At 38.4% G+C, this 22,032-nt stretch overlaps 1 long non-coding RNA gene across 1 annotated transcript in view; it reads left to right on the top strand.

Annotated features, from left to right (window-relative positions):
- Positions 1-18,209, top strand: part of LOC136794267 (uncharacterized) — a 154,141-nt gene extending 135,932 nt beyond the window's left edge. Inside the window, exon 3 of the long non-coding RNA XR_010840792.1 lies at positions 18,124-18,209. This is a non-coding gene — a long non-coding RNA (uncharacterized lncRNA). The remainder of the gene's footprint in view (positions 1-18,123) is intronic.
- Positions 18,210-22,032: the final 3,823 nt, after the last annotated feature.

Here is a 22,032-nt window from a genome sequence, read left to right on the forward strand (position 1 = left end):
TTCATCCTTCAAAATGCTTTTTGTCTCCATCTTTCTACTTGTCACTGCTCCAAGGTATGTCCTCATTGCCATGCAGCAGGAGTACTGCAGTCACATCCTAACCAGTTTGTCTAACTTTTCTCCCCTTTCCAGTTTTTCTTATAAGGTACTGCTTTGGTCATTTTACTTTACTGAACAAAAACTTTCAGTCCCTATCATTATACAGGACAAAGCTCAAACTTGTTTGAAGGACTTTTGTAACCTGCTACCAGCTTACCTTTCAAGTCTTACTTCTATTTCATTATACAAACTCTACTCGGAGTCAAAATTGTCTTCTCATTCCCCCCCTGGACAAATCATCATTATTTTGACTTTTGCTGTTCATTCCACCATGTAGAACCTTTTTCATGCTGCCTTCAAGTGTTAAGTCAAACCTCAGTGTCGCTGCTAAATCTTTTTAAAATAGCCACATTTGAAAATGATTGCTTGCTCTTTTGAATATTTGTATACTCACCATAAGATTAATCATATTAATGCTTTTGTGATAGCTAACATTTGGAGTTCTCTGGCTTGGCCTAAGGGCTTTAGTTGCATTATTTCATTTCAACTTTATAGCAACATGTGAAGTATATACTATTATTATCCATTACGCAGATGATAAACTTGAGGCTTTGAGACACTAACTTGTCCCAAATTACACAAATAGTAAGTGGCAAATCTAGGGCTTGATCACAGGTTTTCTGCTGCTAAAGCATCATTTTAAATGTACTATCTTAATTAGATTATAGACCTGTAGGTGAATAGGGTATTTGCTGCTAATGGTATCTTCCATAGGGACTGCCTGTGGGGATCAAAGTCAAAAAAAGATTGCCCAATGAATGGAAACTTTTTTTCTTTTTAACTAGCTCACTGTGGATGAGCTTAGCATGATTTTTCAACTGGTTATTTTCTACTGTTTCTTCAAGACCAGGAAGGCTTCCTGACTGGTCACATCTGATTAGGTATCCTTCTGAGGCACTGCCTTCTATCAGAGTACATGCCACACTGACTGTATTTATCTGTTACATGTTTGTCTTCTCAACAGCATCTTTGCTTGAATTCCTAGTACCTAGTACAATATCCAGCACATATGCGCAGTAAATGCTTATTAAATGAATTAACTGCATATGTGACCATGATCCATACAAAGAGTTGGTTTCTAAATGTGTTGCTGTTATAGAGTTGAGTAATACCTAAGTCCAATGAAGTTGAACAGGGTGTATCCTCAAGGAGGCATAATGGGAATATAAATGAAAACTGTAATTTATTTAATTGTACTGCAACTTACATTACGTGGTATAATGGTATTTGTGGTCACTTTTAACAAAGGCTGATTGATTGGAAGGAGTTGACATCTATATTAAAAGAAGAGAGATCCTGCGTTTTAAAGGCATGGGTGTATTTGATCTGTAGGTAATTTGGGAGCAGATATAGTTTAATGTTTTGTATAATATTCTTTAAAATTAGCCAGTTATTTCTGGATATATGCTGTACACATAACCTTCTGATTAATAATTGGATTTCTCGAATACCTTGATACTCAAAAACCAAATCCATAGAGAGTAGATATTAATATTTTGGTCACTGGAAAAAAGTATATTCCCCACAAAAATAGCAGATGATTCTTTATATTTAATTATTTATGAGTCTGCTAACAGTGTCTTAAAAAAATTGAAGCAGAAAAGCATAAGATGTTAGACAATGGTGATGTAACTAAAAAAATTTCTCCAGAGTTCTTGCCTGAGAAGCCAACAAAACTCTTCATTTCTCTCTACAGATAGGTACAGCGGCATCTGGCACAGTGCTTTGCACACAGTAGACCTGCAACAAATACTTTTTAATTTTGTCAGTTCAGTAGACTACAGTAATCTAAAGCAACATTTGTCTATCATTTTTCCTTCATGACATACATGATAGATGTTGCTTCAGCCTTCTAATGCATCTCTATATGTCTGCTGAAGGTTGTTTCATGGATACCAGCTGTAACTGCACGTTCTCTCTTGTGAAGCATATGGAATGTGCATGAGAATACATTATTGTAGAGGTAATAACAATAATAGTGATGATGATGATGATACAAGTAGAATATTTCAAGCATCAATCTGATCACTGTTTTGTTTATAACCTTGCAATAGCTTCTCGTTGCCCAGTGTCAGCCTCTAAACTTTTGTTTGGGATACAGGGGTTAGCATAGTGATAGTATCAGCTGCAGCTGGGTGCTTGTGCCCCTGTAGGATGCAGATTCACTTTGGCAAAGGCCACTAGGCCCCAACCACATTCCAGACCATAGAAATATCTGAAAAATAACTGAAGAGAAGTAGGAATAACAACTTGGTATTCAGCGTGAGCTCAGCTTGTTTCCTAGTCAGACAGCTGGTATATATAGATTCTTGGGTGCTCAGGGATTGTGAACTACTCTTGGGAAATCTCAAAGAGGCAATGTGATATGAAGCAGCTTCCACCTTGGGACCTTACTGAAGGTTTGCTAAAAATGGAACGACAGAAATACTTTGTCGTGCTGTTGAGGTTAGAGGGACCTTACAACAAGGATAGAGTTATCTGACTTTGATGGGTTTTTGAGTACCACACTGCCACTTCCCAGTTCTTTGGCAACTTAATTCGGAGAAAAACTCAGCTTTTCTATGTAACAGAATTTTAATTTTCACTGGATTTGAGGCATTAAAAAAATTTTTTTTGGTCCCTTATAAACTAGTTTATTGTACTTCCTGAAGGATTCCCAAGGCAATTTAGAGCAGTTGAGTCATTGATGGACTATCCTTTAATATCCTAAGGCTAAAGTAGTAAATAATAAATTGATTTTTTTTTTTTGTACTCACATTATGGTATAATGGAAAGAGAGACTAGTTTCAAATCCTGGTTCTACAATTTACATGCTGTAGGACATTGGGCAATGCAGTTCATTTCTTCATTTATTTATATAGCAGATTATGGATTTCTTACTTTGTGCCAGACACAGCATTAAAGCTCTGAGGAGAGACGTCAAATAGAAATGATCTCTGGGGCTTCCCTGGCGGCGCAGTGGTTGAGAATCCGCCTGCCGATGCAGGAGACACGGGTTCGTGCCCCGGTCTGGGAGGATCCCACATGCCGCGGAGCGACTAAGCCCGTGAGCCATGGCCGCTGGGCCTGCGCATCCGGAGCCTGTGCTCCGCAGTGGGAGAGGCCACAACAGTGAGAGGCCCGCATACCGCAAAAAAAAAAAAAAAAAAAAAAAGAAATGATCTCTGTATTTACAGAGATGTTTTAAGTCTACTAGGGTAGACTGGCAAGTAAACCAGCGATTTCATGAGTGTACCATGGAAGTATGTAGAATTGTAGTGTTGTGTGGAACTGAAACCAAGGCGAGTGTGAACTGAGAATGGCGGAGGGCTTTAGGGAAGGCTTCTCAGGGAAAGCCATACTTAAGCTGAGTCTTAAAGCCAAGTACAATTTAGTTGAATACAGATATAGAAAGAACATTCTAGCAGCCTGAGCAAAGCTAACAGGGAAGCACGAAATAAGATATATTTACAGATCAGTATTGACTGTTCAATATTACTGATATGAAAGTTTCATCTTGAGGAGACAAAGGAGATAAATTTAGACAAATGTTTATATTTCCTTTTCTCTAAAATGAAAATAACTACGTCTACCTCATGGATTTGTTGTAAGCACTCAGTAAAACAGCGTATGCAGAGTACCTAGCACGTAGGTGCTCAAAAATCTTAGCTCCTTTTTTCTCCACCATATACCCTCCCCTACCCTTCCTCACTTATGATGTTGCTACGTGGAAAAAAGACCCTAATGATGGTTAGTTTATCAGTTTGGAAATTATGGCCGCATTTAGGAAAGTGGAGGAAGAGTCAAGAGCTTTAGAACTCTGTTCTTTTTCTGACCTGGACTGCAGAATGTTGAATCGAATGGGGGCAGTCCTTGGCAGCAACAGTACTTTATTCTGACACTGCACAGTTTCCTGTGTCATCACAATTGGTATGTGAGGAGGGCACTGGTTCCTAAAGGGCACTGTATTCTTGGTCTGTCTGTTTGATTTGCTGAGTTCAGCGCTGAGCACAGGTCACGTGCACTGGAGTGCCTGGAAAAAACCTGGGAATGATGTTGTTGTGTATGTTCTCTTTTCTTTCACTATTTTGAAGTCTCTGAATTTGGATGTGTTGCAGGGAGCTCAGTTTTTAAGTATGCATTTTTTTCTGAGTAACGGGTCCATAATTTCTGTGATCTAGTAAATATTAAGGATCACTGCTTTTGAGGATTTTTGGTCTACAGTCTGATATTTCTTTCAAGGAGCTTTGCCTCAAGTACTGGGTTGGATTCTGATAAGAGTTACCTAGTCTGGAGAGATTTTATTCATTCAATAAGAAATTGATGTTTATACTCAAATGTAGTTTTCCCAAATGTTTATCATTTGCAAATATCTTTCATGATTTTTGTCATACCCAGATACCTTCTGTTCTATATATTTACTCAATATTTTCGTTAAATTTCCAGCCTTTAAAAAACTTACATGAATTTAGCCTCATTCTAAGCAATAATACTTGTGAATTCATGGACTTCGTATGCTAGTTATAATTTTTCAATACATATTCAGACAAGTGTTAAAATAAAAAATGATCTAATCTGCCATCTAATACAGGAATCAACAAACACAGTCAAGTCTATTCATTTATGAATCATCTGTGGCTGCTTTTGACCTGTAACAGCAGAACAGTTGAGACAGAATGGCCCACAATGACTAGCATATTCATTATTTAGCTCTTTAAGAAAAACTTTGCCAACGTCTGACCTAAAATTGTCTGCATACCATCAATACAACACATAGCACACTCTAAAACATTACTGTAGTGCAGTTTTGCTGAGAGAGTGTGCGTTAAATCTTTAATCACATTTTTTTTCCAGAACCAGCAAATACTTTACCTTTTTATTCTGGAACTGAAATATTTAATTATAAATGACTTATGTTCTGAGACTCTTGGTGACAAGTCTGTTTGAGACCCAAAGAAAAACATAGACATTAAGGATAATTTGTATGTTTTTAAAAGGGAATATTTGCCTATAAAAATACCTAATGGTACAAAAATGCATAAAGTGAGAAGTAAAAATTTACCTGTAGGGCTTCCCTGGTGGTGCAGTGGTTGAGAGTCCGCCTGCCAGTGCAGGGGACGCGGTTTCTTGCCCCGGCCCGGGAGGATCCCACGTGTCGCGGAGTGGCTGGGCCCGTGAGCCATGGCCGCTGAGCCTCTGTGTCTGGGGCCTGTGCTCCGCAATGGGAGAGGCCGCAGCGGTGAGAGGCCTGCGTACCGCAAAAAAAAAAAAAAAAAAATTTCCCTGCAAGGAAACTTTAATCTTACCCACTAAAAACAACATTCCTTATATTTCCTCCTAGTCATTTTCTGTGCATATTCAAGATTAAAGACTTTTTTCTTTTTTAAAAATATAGCTTCTTTTTTTTAATGAAAAAATAGGATATCAATATTGCAACCTTTTTATAACTTAGATATATTTCTGTTTAGAAATTTAAGTAATATGGCTAAAATTATAAAATTGTTTAATATTACTTCAGAGTGGGGCTTCCCTGGTGGCGCAGTGGTTGAGAGTCCGCCTGCCGATGCAGGGGACACGGGTTCATGCCCCGGTCTGGGAAGATCCCACGTGCCGCGGAGCGGTTGGGCCCGTGAGCCATGGCCGCTGAGCCTGTGCTTCGCAACGGGAGAGGCCACAACAGTGAAAGGCCCGCGTACCGCAAAAAAAGCAAAAAATATTACTTCCGAGTGTTTCTTAAGAGCTTTGTTGATATATAATTTACATATTGTGAAATTCACTCATTTTAAGTACACCATTCAATGATTTTTAATAAACTTGCAGAGTTGTGTAGCCATCAGCACAGTTCAATTTTAGAACATTTTCATCATCCCCAAAAGATTCCTAATGCCCATTTGCAGTCAGTCTGTTCCCCAGCCCCAGGCAACCACTAATCTACTTTCTGTTTGTATAGATATGTCTTTTCTGGACATTTTACATAAATGGAATCATATATTATATGATCTTTTGTGTCTGGCTTCTTTCACTTAGCATTTCAAAGTGATTTTAAGGTAAAAGATGAAGGAAATGTTCAAATAGCCCCAGGAATCTTCATTCTTTAGCATAGGATGCTTTAGCTACAGTCAGTATTTTGCTTTCTTTTCTTTGGAAATTAGTCTTTGAGACATGCAGTGATACAAGTACCAGGTAACTTCTGCAGTTCCTAAAATCCACAGCTTCCCAAACTTCTGTGTACACTTGGAACAGTGGTTATTTGTGCAGCACTCTGGAGTGAATAGAAGAGGCCACTCACTGCTGGTGGCAGCAGATCCTTGCCTGGCCACTTAGAGAGGAACAAGATCTTGGCACAGTTGTATCAAATGTACACCATCCCAGTGTGCTGTGCCAGGTGGGCCAGGAAGTTCTCCTGCAAGTCTTCCAGCTTTGATAAACAAAAACTTCCAAGTATTCTTATGAATGTGCTATGTGGATGCAGCCCCAAGAACCCTTTTCTCAGCCTCGTTCCTATGCCCTTTCCTATGTAATGACGATGGCTTAAAGCTAGTTAACAGACAGTCAAAATCAGTGAGAAACTGATTTATTTTTCTCTATCATATCAACAGATATAGATTTACCTGTTTCTTTTTAACAGAATTTCAATGCTTTGATATCACACTTTATTTAATCAGTTTATTATTTGTTTTTTTCTCTTCTTTTTTATTATTACAAGCAGTGGTAAATGTCACATTGTGATTTGCATATGTTTGCCTTCTCCTCAAGTGTCAGTTGGATAAATTTCTACAAGTGGACTCGCTGGATCACGGGCTATGCACATGCCTGTGCCACATGCCACAGGACAGCTAAGCCTGGGCGCCACAACTACTGAGCTCATGTGCCTCAACGAGAGAGCCCGCGTGCCGCAAACTACAGAGGCCATGCGCTCTGGAGCCTGCACGCCACAACTAGAGAGAGAAAAACCTGCACGTCACAACTAGAGAGAAGCCTGTGCACCGCAACGGAAGATGCCACGATTAAGACCCGACACAGCCAAAAAAAAAAAAAGAAAATAAATAAATAAATAAATAACAAGTGGCCGCCTCCTGATCTCTGGAAATCTACTTTTGCACTATAATAAAATAATCCCAGGGTATAGTTTCAAGTTATAGGACAATGATACTCTGAGTTTCAAGGAGGGAAAAAAAAAAAAGAAAAAGGATATTTCAAAGTGGGTGTAGAAACATTTCCAAAATTAAATAGTAATGAATTAAACTCTTCAAGTCACAGTGTACTGTGGGATCAGGAAGCAGTTGTGGGTCAACTTCAGAATTCTGGTATTTTCATCTCTGTTGGAATTTCTTGGCAGTGATTCCCACTTAAAGGTTTATAGTGAATATAATATACTATTTCTACTGATCAAAGAAAGTTACTTGGTGTCAGACAGCAACTTGGGAGCCAGAGTGTTTACTATTTCTTAATGAGCTCTGGCTCACGGTTCTCATCTTTTTAAGAGGAAGGAATGTAACTCGGAATGCACAGAGTCAAACCATGAGCATTTTGGCAGATGTGAAGATGTAGCACAGCTGGAGAACTCCCTTCTTTGAAATCTCATATCTCAAGTGCTACATCAATTTTTAAGCTTTTTTCACTGCCAGTTCAGATTTTAATATGAGCAGGAACTGGGGGATGTTTATTGATATAGTCAAGGAAACATCAGTATCTGTTCATGGGTTGCCCTCTTCTGTCTCTACAAATAATTTGTGAGGACAATGGGTGACGGGCAATGACGGAGGAGAATAAGGTGCTCTGTTGTTGCTAGATTGGCAGGAAGCATGGCAACAAGGACAGCTGGGATAGTAATTTATCCTATGGCATGATCTTCACCTCCTGAATCAGAAGCCCTATGGTTAATCAGGGGGACACAAGGCACTGATAATTATTCTTTTAAAAATGCTTTTTATTTTTCATTATAAAGTTATACATGTTCAGTACATAAAATACAGGAAGTAAAGGAAAAATTGGTGAAGATGTTGCTTCGTGCAGCTCCCAGCTTTCTATCTTTAATATATCATTGTTATTCTGGTCCAATATGACTTGAATAAAGACCTCAATTCCCCCAAGCAACAAAATATAGTTCTTCAATAGCAGTCAACAAACATATCAAATTGTAACCACCAAATCAGGAATTGGACTAGTGCTGAAAATACAAAGGAAACAGATTTGGTTCCTGACACACAGATCCTAATGAGTAGTGTAAATGATGAACAATTAAACTAATTGATGAAGATTGAGAAATTATAACTGGAGGCTCAATGAATCTATATAAATAAGAGAAGAAGAGTACAAGTGGCTTGGGTCACTAACTGGTTGACTTGATGTGTTTTTCTCCGCACCTTGGCTTCTTTCCCTGTGAAATGAAGGGTCTGGACCAGATGATATGTAGAGTGAGCAACTTGTTCTGATCTGCCTGGGACTTTTTCCAGACTGAAAGTCCCAGGTCCCAGGAACTCCTTAGTCCCAATTTTAAACCTGAAAGTCCCTTGTCTTAGTAGTCTCAAAGTCCTGGGCAAACAGAGAGCTGGTCAATCTATTTATAGGGTTCCTTCTAATTTTCATATTTATGATTTGTTAAAAAAACAAAATTCAACTGAGTAAATTTTAAAGATCGTATTGGTTTTATTCAGTGATTCATGAATTGGGCAGCATCCCAATTCTAGCAGATAGAAAGGAGCTCTGAGAAGCTGTACAAAAGGAAAGACTTTTATAGACAGAAGGGAGCAGGAACAAGGAAGTTATACTAGGCAAAAAAGTAGGTTGGTTATCCCCAGGATACTTTTCTTTAGGTGATGGTAGGGGTCTCTCAGGCAGCTGACTTAGCTAGTGATGATCAGGTGATTCCTGATTGACTGGTTTAAGATTCCATTTCTGGGAGAACCAAAGCTGTAGTTTAAGTCCTGGTTTGGTGACTTGGGGCTTAACATAAGCAACTCCATATTGGGCCTGTTGTTGTTAACAGATTGTATATTGAGAAAGAATATTCGGCAAAGTGAGAAAGAATATTTGCCAAAGTTTATGATATGACCAAGTGTTAAGATGCTTAGATTGAAATGCTGTATGTACATTAACAATACTACTGTTTATGGGAACATGGGTTTTATGATATTTATGGGAAGATGGGTTTTATTCTTCTGAGAAAATATCTCACAAATAAGTATCTGCAAACACTTTGTAGAGTCAAAGTTTTCTTCAAGCCACTGCCTTGGTGGTGATTCTCAGGTGAGTCCTCTAGGGGTCTGGTGTATACAAACAGCACTGGCTTTCTGGTCAGGCAATTTTTGCTCTTTTGTTTACTAGCCATGAAAGCTGATGAAAACTCCTCTGTGATGTAGTTTCTTCATTTTTAATATATGAATAATAATAGTTACCTTGCAAGGTTGTTAGGAGAATCACAGAGTATATTAGTAAGTAGTAAGTGTTCAACAGATGTTTGTTTTGTTTTCCTAAACAGTTTGCTTTCTATTGTTTTTAAATTAATGGGAACTGGATCCAAATTAGGACAAAAAAAAAAAAAGCATCTGAGAAAGATGCTTTTTACAGGAGCTTACCCTAAAAAAATTGCATATATAAATATATATGTGTGTGTGTATACATATGAATACATATATATATACACTTAAATATATATAGATGTGTATCTACATATGAAGAATATATACATAGATGTATACTTAAATATATATTTTCCATTAATGTTGCCCAAGAAAGCCAAAGCATGTTCTAAGTGTTACTACTGAAAATTAGGATCCAACCTAGGTCATAGAGTTTTACAAACCCCATTTAACTGTTGAAACTAACTGTTTTAATGTGGTAATTTGACTTGTTCAATGTCCATTAAGTTTAATTATTTATTTGAATTTTAATAACAAAAAAGAAAGCTACAATTCTACAGGCAATACCTTATTGAATGCTGTGCATAGGTTACTCTCACAAGGATAATTTTAAATTTAAAAGAAATATTTAAAGTCAAAATTCTTAAATGTATACCATAAACGATGACTAATAAGTGATAATAGCTTTTAATTTATTCTAGTATGCATATATTAGAAAAACTACTGTGGGAAGTAATGACCTAAAGAAAAAATAAGGCACACATAAAGGAAAAAAAAGCCTGATGTCATAATGCATCTGAAAAAAAAACCCCCTGAAAACTCAAAGGTTTGTTATACATGTTCACTGGTAACTTTAAGGGCAAGCGGGCCCAGTTCCTTGAGATGTATAACTATTCAGTAACAAGTCAGAGTGTTATTAGCCTGTTCTAGATAGTGAATAATATAATTCCTCCCCTCAGCTCTACATTTATACATTTCTTAGCTAAGAGACAAGTGTCAGTGTGTATTTCATAAGCCGAAGCTATTTTAACTGTCTCCATTTTCATTTGTCTGTATAGACAAAAATGTTGGCTGCCAAAAAACATAGCCTTAAGTATTGAATTACCTAGTTCTAGTTCAGTTACCAAAATGCAGTTGTATACCCACTGTGTGCAAGGGAGCCATGCTAGGTTCTGGGAGGAGTGATGATAAGTCAACTCACTAGCAAACAAACAAACAGTAGGCATATTTCTTGCCTTCTAAGAGTTAACAGTTTTGCTGGGGAGGCACAATTTCACAAAATAAAATAAGCAGTTTAGTTAGGTTTGTTTAAATATGAGTTTTTGAAATGTTTTCCCCCAAAGTGAAAAAAATAGGATCAGTGCCAGAGTGGCCAGTTCCAAAGTGATGTTCTTAAACTTCAGTTTCCTTGGAGTAGCAGAAACTTTCCAGGAAGTGAAGCAGTTTATAAATAGTTTTAGATCTTTGGGGAAATATACAGAGAAACTGACAGAAAATGAATCCATGGAGATTTGACACCTAAGCAAGACTCACCTAAGCAAGATCTAAAAATAAAACTGAATGGAGTTGTCCAAGGATTATGTACCTATTTATCAGAGACATTCATGCAAAACTTTAGGTTAGGTGGTGACAGGATTACAACGACAACAAGAAAGTGAGACACAGTTAGTGAAATTCTAAAGTGCTCTCTTAGGCTGAGTCAATATTAAGAAAGAACACCCCCGTTTTTGATAACAGATGAAGAAAGGCTATGGAGGAGACAGATTCTGGTAAGGCAGATTTCTGTAAGAAACACAATAAAGATGACATTTCTAATGTATGGGCATGGGCTTTATTTGCAGTGTTACAACTGTTTTTTGATCAAATGTGTTGTGCATAATTTGTGGCATAATAGGCATCAAGGGAAAAGGTTTGGATATTTTTAGAGAACTGTACCTTCAGTATGTCTCAACAGTGTGATTTGAGGGCTTTCAGGGAAAGCTTCCCATCTCCAATTAACTCTCACACTTAGGAATAAAAAGTTCCATTATTAGCAGTTTCTCTGTGGTGAACATCATCCTTTCCTTGTCTCTTTTTGAAGGTGGAAGAATTGCTGAGAATGGCAGCACTTTCTTTCCTTCACACTTCAGATCAATACTTGTTAGATCACTTTCCTGTTTGATGAGAGAGATGGGAAAACTTGAGAACGAAAGGAAGTGAGTATGGAAGGGGGCGGGGAGAGCAGAGGCCACCGAATCAGAGTCAGAGTCCTGGAAGACAGTTGTGTTGGTTTAGCAACGTTTTCTGGGCTCTACTGAATGAAACATGGATTTGTGTACAATGACTTGAGAGTTAAGGGATCTTTATGTAGGAAATAACCTTCTGTCCTGTCTCACTGGTATATTGTTAGGATAGAAGTAATAATGAAATAATAATAAACAACTTTTAAAATTCTCTGAACATTGCTGAAGAATATGATTATAACATTGTGATAGTGGACAAGTTATCAGTAATCAACTTCCATGTAAATCTGGGTCAAAGAAAATTTAACCACAGGGGGAAGAAAATAAATCCATGAGACTGCCTTTAGCAAGGTCACAGAGCAAGATACTTTCCAGCTCTGAGAACCCGCGATTTCCTTCCTGTTTCTTTTCATCTTTATCTGTTCTGTATTCCACTATTTTATGTCCCTTCTCCCACCCTTTGCCTTTCTCAGTAAGGATATTTTCTTTTCGAGACCTGAGGATATTGCCACTGTTTTGGTTATTGCTTTTGCACTTGTGTAGCAGCTTTTAAATTCCCATCTTTTTTAGCAGCTGCAGCCAGACAAACATGAGTCAGTGGGAGGGGTTTAGAGGAGCTGGCTCAGTTCTCCAGGGAGCAGTAACCTTTTGGCAGTCCAACAGACACACATTTAAAGTCCAATGACTGCAAAAGCTCTCTGTGTACACGTGATAGCAACTGCAGCTTTCCCAAGCTCTACCAAGAGTTTTTTTCAGAGGGAATCAGGTTTCTGCCTATAGAGAGAGACATTCCTGAAGGCTTAACTCTGACCTCAGCTAAAATCTGAAGACAGCTGGGAAGTGATAGGGCAGGGGCGATATGAACGTGAAAAGGTCTTATTAAATGTTCTCACTAGGTTTTGTTGCCGTGTACCCTATACTCCAAATAGCGAATCAAAGCTAATCGTTCCTTTTTCAGTAGTTCAGAGTACCAAGATATTTCTCTTTACAGTGTTCACATAAGTGATTCTCAAAGTGTGGTTTCCAATTTGGTTATCCTTGAGGGCCTCCTGGAGGGGTGTGCATTTTCAGCTCAATCTTTTTCACCTGTTTATCCTCTGACAATGACAGTGGTCCACAGACTAAGATGTTCCTGTGAGTGAAGCTTCTACTTTGCTAATTGCTTATATTTGATTAAAAACAAAACTGCCAGTTTGATCAACTTAATATTAAGAAGAAAATAAAGATAGGAGTGGGTTGTTGATTCCTACAAGAAACCAGTAAATGATTTATTTCTCTATTTCCTTACATTGTTCTTCCTGTATCTTTTGCTTTCTTCTTCATTGTTTATCATATAATGAAAAGAATAAGAGGATCTTGTGTAAAAGGGATGAATCATGGAAGATTTTTTCTTTGTGGCAAGTAGGAACAATTGGTTCTTTTGCTAAGTGAAAATTCAGACAATACTTTCCTTGATATGCATTTTGCTAAGATGAAGTTTCACAATAAAGTCTGTTTACACTGAAAAAGGCAACTGAATAGTATCTTAGTTAACATAGAAGAAAGTGATGATTAGAGGCCAGTTGGAAAGCCAAAGCCACAGTCTCAATGAGGCTGGAAAGTTTTACTTGATGACCCAAGGTACCAGTTGGGGTTCTTGGTTTCAAATAACAGAGAACCTCTGTCTAACATAGGCAGAAAAATAATTTGTTGGAAGGATATTGGGTTTCTCACAAATTGGCTAGAGGGCTAGAGATCGAATTCAGAAAGAGACTGGGAACCAAGGGAGGATGAACAGCTGAGGACATAGCTGTTAGAATCTGTCCTGCTTAGAATCTGTCCCTATTCCGGTTACTGTTGACATTGATGCTCCTTGGCATTTACCACCACACCACTGGCCACTGCCCTCTGCTCTGGGGGTCAGGAATATTTCCTGGCAACTCGAGCAACTTGACATCTCTCTCTCAAGAATCAAAGAGCCAGGTGGCGCAGTGGTTGGGAACGGGTTCGAGCCCTGGTCCGGGAAGATCCCACATGCCGCGGAGCAGCTAAGCCCGTGCACCACGGCTACTGAGCCTGCGCTTTAGAGCCCACGAGCCACAACTACTGAATCCCATGCACCTAGAGCCAGTGCTTGGCAACAAGAGAAGCCACCGCGATGAGAAGCCTGCGTACCTCAATGAAGAGTAGCCCCCGCTCTCCTCAACTAGAGAAAGCCCGTGCACAGCAACGAAGACCCAATGCAGACAAAAATAAATAAATAAAATAAAAAATAAAATAAAATAATAATAAAAAAAGAATCAAAGGGCCAGTCAAGAGCACCTTATTAGCTCTGTGTTTCCCTCATCAGCTCATGTGTGTGTGTTTGTCCAAACATCTAGGTCAAGAGCACCTAATTGGCCGAGTTCAGGTCATGTGTGTTTGTCCATACACCTAGGGATGGTGCCTGATGCAGGGGCATGTGTGCGGGGGCGAGCAGGAGATGAGGAGGTGGACCTTTTCATTTTCAAATCAATTTTATCTATCTATTCATCTCCCAACAATGACAAGAAGCCCCCTCCCCATACTTACCCTGTTGGAGGTGAAGATATCCACCTTTCTTGTATTCTTGCAGTACTTCGTATATCGGCTTTACTGCATTGTTTTATTTATAATTGACACATCTGCTTTGCCTTACTAGACCTAATTTATGGAGAAGGATTGAGCTATGTTTTCAGCCTCATCATCTAGAGTGCCTAGCAAGTATTAGGAGCTTAAAATATATTAGTTGAATAAATTATGTTTAGTTATATCACAGGGAAGGCTAATACAATGAAAACATATGAAATAATAATAGCAAACAAGTACTAATGGAGCACTTGTTATATACTGACCATTCTCTCATTTCATCCTTATAACAGTCCTGTGAAATAGTTTCTATTCTTTTCTTCATTTTATGCATGAGAGACCAAGGCTCAGGTTAACTAACTTGTTCTAGTTTATATAACTGAAACTGACAGAGCAGGGATTGCAGATTCAGGGCAGTCCATCTTCATCAGAACTATACTGCCCCCTGGAGGTAAATCAGAGAGAAGAGGAAAAGGGGTTCAGTCTCAGAGAAGAGAGATCTCTAGTTTGCTATTCTCTGTTCTTAGATGTTCACCTAGGATGGATGGCATATATTTGATGGTAGACAAGCCAGGTAAGAGAGTTTTATGTTTACTGATATAAATGAGATCCTTTTTTGAATTTGATATTATCCTAAAGAAACTGGTGTTTCATCATAACTTGATTAATAAAGCATTCCTTATTTATGGAATTCTTAGCTCTGTGTTTCCCTCATAATATAAGCAAATAAAATAAGTATAAATAAATCAACATAAATGTAGATTATTCAAATCAGAATTTACAAATTTTGTATCTCACATCAAAATCTTTGTTTTCTTTATTTAGTTAACAAAAGCCATATTTTACCCTAAAACTTAAGAATTTTGAGTATTTTTTCTTCTCATCTTTAGAAAATGTACTAAAAATCACGATTTTCTGCTTTTGAAAAGAATTCTTGCCTAAATATGAGTAAGAAAATAGCAGTAATCCAGATATTTTTATTGGCATAAATGTATATATTTTTATTTTTATGGTGAGTTGTATCTGAGAGAGAGTGTTAGAGGGAAGAGAGAGGAGAGGGAAGGAAGGGGTAAAGGTATGAAAGAGGCAGGAGATTGTTTATAAAGATGTTAACAAAAGAGTGGAAGGAAAAAGATCAGATTCAGTAATGGAGAGATTGGCAGTGGAAGTAAGAGTAATATAGCCAGAGAAAGGAAATGCAAAGATCGTAACCTTGAAGGGAGGTGGTTCTAAAAGATGATAGGATGCAGAGTGGCTGAAGTGGATCACAGTTGTAGTTGTTTGACATTGAGAAGGTCGTGGAAGATGGGATGACAGATGTGGGGCTGTAGAAGATTTTCTCTTGGGTGCTAAAGTTTTTAACTAATTTGGGAATGCCCTGGAGGTCACCAGATGATAGTGGTAAAGATATAGGAAAGTACACAAATGCTCAAGTGTGCCTCAGAAAATGTGCTGAGAGCTGGTGATGGGCAGTTGTTGGGAAGCCGCAGTGGAGATTTTGTAATGCTAGCTCCTCCAGCCCACTGAATCCAGAGGCACAGAAGAGAGCAACATCTATTGAAGAGAAACCTGGGAGTGAGCATGAGACAGAAAAATTGAGATTTCCAATCAGGTTAGGAGAAAGTACATCTGTTTTTGGCTTTGGCTTTAATTATTAACACACTCTTAATGAGTTACAACCATGTGGTAGACATCACGCTGGATGTTGGGAATTCAGAGATTTAAAACAGTGTGTCATCATGAAGAGGGTGGATTTTGAAGCTAGCCTCATTTGGCTTTCAAATCTGACACCATCACCACTATCTCTGTGGCCCTGTGGAGTTCTTAGTTTACCTGAGACTTTGTTTCCTCTTCTGTAAAATAAAGATACTGATAACTTATCTTGCAGCATTGTTGTGAGGATAAAATAAATTGTAAATAAAAGTTCTATCATTGTGTGGCCTTTCTGTTGCTATCATTATTATTGTTGTTGTTATTATTTTGGTGTCTAATCTGATTGGTTGGGACAGATGACATGCACATAACCATGAGCTGGTAGGAAGACTGAGGTTAACTAACCCCTGACAATCTTATTTGGGAATTCTGGCAGTGGGTTAAAGTTTAATGAGCCGTAGGCCAGGCAATTTTGATGAGATAAGTAGGTAGAACACACGAGGGCCACATTAACAGCACTGCCAAATGTGTAGTGATCATGGATGCAGACCCAGAAGAAACACTTGCCTCAGAAATCAGAGAAACCGGGCTTCCCTGGTGGCGCAGTGGTTGGGAGTCCACCTGCCGATGCGGGGGATGTGGGTTCGTGCCCCGGTCCGGGGAGATGCCCATGTACCACAAAAATTAAGAAAAAAAAAAAAAAAAAAAAAAAAGAAATCAGAGAAACCATCTGTCTGGGTTTCAGTTTCTTCATTTACTGAGAATATAGACTTCCCTTCTTTCTGTTTGGTTGTTGTGAAGATGATGAGATAAGTGCATTGACAGCTGTGAGTGGTGTGTATCTGAAAGGTTTTGTGTTTATGCATCTTTGTGGACAGAATATCCAGTGGCTGCTGTCCCCACCATCCTTACAAGACCTGGAGAAAATGGAGAAAATACCCTCCACAGGAGATTAAACCCAAGATTAAAAAAAAAAAAAATTTCTCCTCAGTGTAATTGAAACATTTGTGAATCGTATGATAGGGAAAAGACAGAAAAATGTTGTAGCATGTAAATGTTGAAAAATGTAGGCGTGAGCATGCTTGGTAGCTTCTCGAGTTGTCATCAGTCATTAGAAAATGTTTTGCTTAGTAATCAATACTGTAATACGATGAAATGTGACATTTCCCTAAGCCATTCTTGGATCCTTAAAAGGAAAAAAAAAACTTCCATTGTTTATTTGGAAGACTATCAGAAAGTGAGGATTTCTTGCCCACTGATATTTCTATCCAGACTTGTGTGACCCTTCCCTTTAACCGATCAGCCATCTCTATCACATATTCTTCCTCCCCACTGCCTGTCTGTTGTCTGGATGGAGCAGGCTCTGCTCATCGGACTCAGCTTTGTGTTTCATTTGGCCTCCAAATGATTGGTTGGATGTAAAAATTTTAAGAGCTAGCCAGTTTAAACTACGGTAACAATAGGTAAAAGTGAGTAAGTATAAGGGATTGATTCCTCAGCAAATGCCACCCATTTAAGACCAGATGAAAGAGGTCAACATTCATAATGATAATGGCTAATATGTTGTGAATGCATCTTTGAATCAGTTTAAAATCCTCATCACGACGCGCTGAGCTTGTTATTACTACCCAATTTTAAAGGTGAGGGCATTGAAGGAGGAGAATAAAGTCACCTGCTCAAGGACTCCATTTAATCGGTGGCAGAGTTGGGCCTGGAAACCTGATAGTATAGCTTTAAGCACTAGGATGCATCATCTTTTCAGGTTTGAAAGACTTAGAGAAGAAATGTTAAAATGGAAAAAAATCAGTCAATCAATCCATCCATCAAAGGCCTGGAAAGGATTATAGTTGGTTATCAAATTTTAGAATGTGAGGAATAAGAGCACTTTTTGAAATGTGAGAGGTAAATTTAGCACAATAACTGGAAATGTGTTTCATAAATTTATGCAATTTAGTAACCCAAGAAACGATTTATACTGAAAACCTCCTTCCTTTAAAAAACCTCTGATGAAATAGATGTGCATTTGAGTATCTTTTAGGGCATACATCCTCTAAGTTTTAGGCTTATTTCAGGGAAAACATTAGACTCTTTGCCTTTTATTCTCATGGTGCTGTTTACAGAACCGTCGTACTGGGCTGTGGGAAAGGTTTTGTGTTCTGACTTACGAGAACTTAACTTCCTTCTGTGGGTTTGACTTTATTCTCACGTCTTTGTCTCCACAGGGAACTGTCTTACAGTTTTTCAACATCAGCCTGACAACAATGAATGGAACAATGACATGGTGGCTGGCAAGAGGCAAGAGGCTCAGGTTTCCAATAGTTTATATCATAATTGAATTTATATAATTTATGAAATACTCTAAAGAGGAACTTTTTATTATGAAATTAACAAGGTAGATTTTCAGATCCTTAAATCTGCCTTTGAAAAAATTATCCTGTTCTAATTTGTTGAAACGTAGCCCTTGAACCTTTCATTCAAAAATATGTGTACTGTCTTGGTGTTATTTGCACTTGTGAATTTTTATGAGATTTTCATTTCAAATTGTTAAATGGAATGATTACTTCTATTTTTTTAACTTTTAGTTTTTAAAAGTTATTTCAATTTATTTTCTCTATTTTTTAAAAAATATATTTATTTATTTGGCTGTACCAGGTCTCAGTTGCTGCATGAGGGAGTTTTTTGTTTTTTAGTTGTGGCACGAGGGATCTTTGTTGCATCATGCAGGATCTTTAGTTGCGGCATGTGGGATCTTTTAGTTGCAGCATGTTGGATCTTTTATTTGCAGCGTGCAAGCTCTTTTAGTTGTGGCATGAGGGATCTAGTTCTCTGACCAGGGATCGAACCTTGGCCCCCTGCATTGGGAGCGCACAGTCTTAACCATTGGACCACCAGGGAAGTCCCTAAATGTTTTAAAGAAACTCAAGATTTAAAAATATATTTGCAGAGCCAGAGCTATGATGTATTATTATTTTCCAAAATATTTTAGCAAAACATCGCTAAATTTTTGCAAAGAAGGAATGCGATCATTCAGTAGACTTGTAGAGACATGGATAAGGGTTAACTCTCAATGCAGTTACTCCTGTGTCTTTCCTGATCTATTTGTCAATAACAAGAATTGAGTTTTTTGGATCCTGTGGTTTGGAAATAACAAATTACGCATTCCACATACTCTTTATTGAGGTATACTATGTGAGACAGATGGTGTGATGTTCTGTTTGGAGACCAGAAAGCTGAGATATTCTAGGGGCAGTGGGCATTCCTAGGCGGCATGTGGGGAAGTAGGATAGTGTGGTGATAAGGTGATGGTTCCCAGAGGCCATGGGAGTTGGACTGGTGGCCTGGCCCAAGGGAGATACCCTGGCTTCCGGGTCACGGCTCTCTCACCCTCTCGGTTTATATGCTGCATTTGCTCAGGCACATTTCATGCTCACGTGAGAGGAAAACACCCCCACTGGCACATTAAGGCACAAAGAGGCTTTCACAAATGCTGTCTCTGTTAGTTTCTGAAGGGGCTTTTCAGCTGTCACCATGACCCCTGCTGGACTAAACATATGTTTAAAACATGTGGAGGAATGGTCAGGTTGAGAGGCTCTGTTGCCACTTGGTATTATTCCTGGCTCTCTTTTCCAGCAGACTTGCCAACATTCTAATTGTGTGGGGCTTGCAGCTGCCACAGTCATACTAGTCTCAGTTTGGTGTTTCCAAGCTCCTGAAGATTCCACCACTTCTGCCAGAAGTCCTCCCGGTTGTTACCACCCTGACTGCTTTCAAGTTCAGAGGCAAAGCGGGGGAGTCAGTCTGTCTCTCTCTGTCTCTGTCCTCTTGTGCTCTAGATCATGTTCTGGCTTTTTCTTATTTACATGCCATATATTCATGGAGAGCAGCTCTGTTACCTTTGCTTGTATGCAGCCTCCACAGGGCTCTGTGAAGAACACTTCATAAATGGCTTAAATATCACTCACTAATGTCTTTCTAGTCTGCTCTGTTGTTTCTTGCTAAAAGGGTATCTGGGTTAACTTAAATGCTTCTATTAAGCAGGATCTCTTTCCTGTGTGTCAATGCAGTTATTAATGGATCATGAGTAGATCAGTTGTGATATTTAATTCTGGCAGCTTTTCATAAAAGATTTATCCTGTTTATTCAGATGGTCCCCTCAATTTCCTGCTGGCTCTGGTACCTAAATGTAGTGGTCCAGATTGGTCAGGTACTATTTACTTTAGTAAAATAATGGATGTGACAAATATTTCAGTTGGTCCAAATGAAATCTCATTAAAGAGTCTGTAATGTAATTTATTCTCATGTTTTTGAGTAACAGCACTGAAGGAAAGGAAAGAAAGGGGGCTTGGAAGACAATTGACATTTGTCTCCCCCAGGAGCCATGTTTAGATCTTTATAAGCATTTTCCCATTTAATCCTGGCAAAAGCCCTTTCATCTAGTTAGTTTACTCCTATTTTAAAAATGGGGAAACTGAGGATCAGAGGGTTAAATATCATATTCTAGGATACATACGTATCTAGTAAGTGGTAGAAATAATTTCAAATCCTGGTGGGTTTGATGCCAAAATCAGTGTTCTTTTCACTTGAATATACTGCACCCAAGGTTGCTTCACACTTACCTTGGTAAGTGTATAAATGCATATGTGGAAGTCTCCTTACCTGTCCTGTTACCATCTGCGAAGACTGCCTGCCAGAATTATTACCTGCTTTATGAGATGTAAATATAAATTAATGAGGCTCATTTAAATAATGTCCTTCCCCTACTTGTGCCAAACGAGAGCTGTCCCCACATATCACGTACCTCAGGAGGTTATGAAATCATACCAAAGCCTGTCCTGGTTAGTGGCATTTTAGCAATCTCTCTTTGGGAATCGTGCAGTGCAATTAGCTTTGAACAATGTAAGGGCCAGCTTTCTCTCAGAGATTTGTAGAACGGAACTGAGATGGTCCAGACATCTGAGGGATGTTTGCCACCCTCAGTGTCTGTGCAGTAGCAGAAACTGTTTTCTTTTGAGAGCAGGGTGGGTTGCAGTGAGATGGGGTCTTGAAGAGATGTTTGGAATGTCTGCTGTGGGGAATTAACCAGTGTCACAGAGCAGTAGTGCTGAGGGTCTAGCCCATAATTCAGAGACAACATGTTTGGTTTATTCTAGGAGTGCTAGATGGTTGGATTGATAAATATGTAGAGTGAGTATGGAAAAAGGAACCATGGCAGTGAGGATAATGGCAGGGTGGGGATGAGATGAAACACTCTGGGTTCTGGTTCTAGGGAAGAAACTGAAACCATAGGAGGGGTGTTATTAAACAAGAGGATGGGATAAACATCACAAGTGAAAAATGATGTGAGTATAAAGCAGACACCTAACAGGCACAGGGCTGGAAGGATGCCTGCCTTTAATCTGCTGCTGTGAGTATTTGTGGTGGGGAGGGGACAGAGGTCACCTGACCAAGTTGAGAGACTTCAAAATAGTATTTTTAAAGGGTTGTAGCTATTCCTTGTTTATAATTTCAAACTAATGTAGAATGCCACTTTGACTATAATTTTAAAAATTCTACTAATTCTAGTGATATCTTTTGCATGATAAAAGCACATAAAATCAATTTGTAGCTAATTACAAAATTTATATTCAATTTCAAATGTACAGTGGTAAATCAAAGTTGATAGGAAACCCATGATCTGAGGTCTTCCAGATTTTTTTATTCCATAGGTTCCAGGCCCAGGCTCCCAGTTTTTAAGTTGAGACCAGTAATTGGTTTCCATATTCTGAGATAGAACACATGAAAGTCTTTAGTTCAACGAAGTTCAGCTTATAATCAAGTTTATAACGACTGCATACAGTCTTGGTAGGTGAAATGAGCCATAAATTTGTCTTTTAGAAAACAACTGCATTTACATTAGAGAGAATTTCAAAGATAAACTAGCATGAAATTTCATGAGTATTGTCTTTCTTTATATAAACTGAACCCTACATACAATAGTGAAATCTTCTGGTATAAATTTACCACCTGTATATTCTGATAAGTTGAAGATTTTCTAAATGTCACAAGATTGTCATAAGAAATATCATCATCGAAATTGCTTTTCACAATAGCTCTCCTTTATTACTTCTACTGAATAATTTATATGTTTTGGA

This window comes from Kogia breviceps, chromosome 5 (genome assembly GCF_026419965.1).
Source record: "Kogia breviceps isolate mKogBre1 chromosome 5, mKogBre1 haplotype 1, whole genome shotgun sequence".
Classification (NCBI taxonomy): domain Eukaryota; kingdom Metazoa; phylum Chordata; class Mammalia; order Artiodactyla; family Physeteridae; genus Kogia; species Kogia breviceps.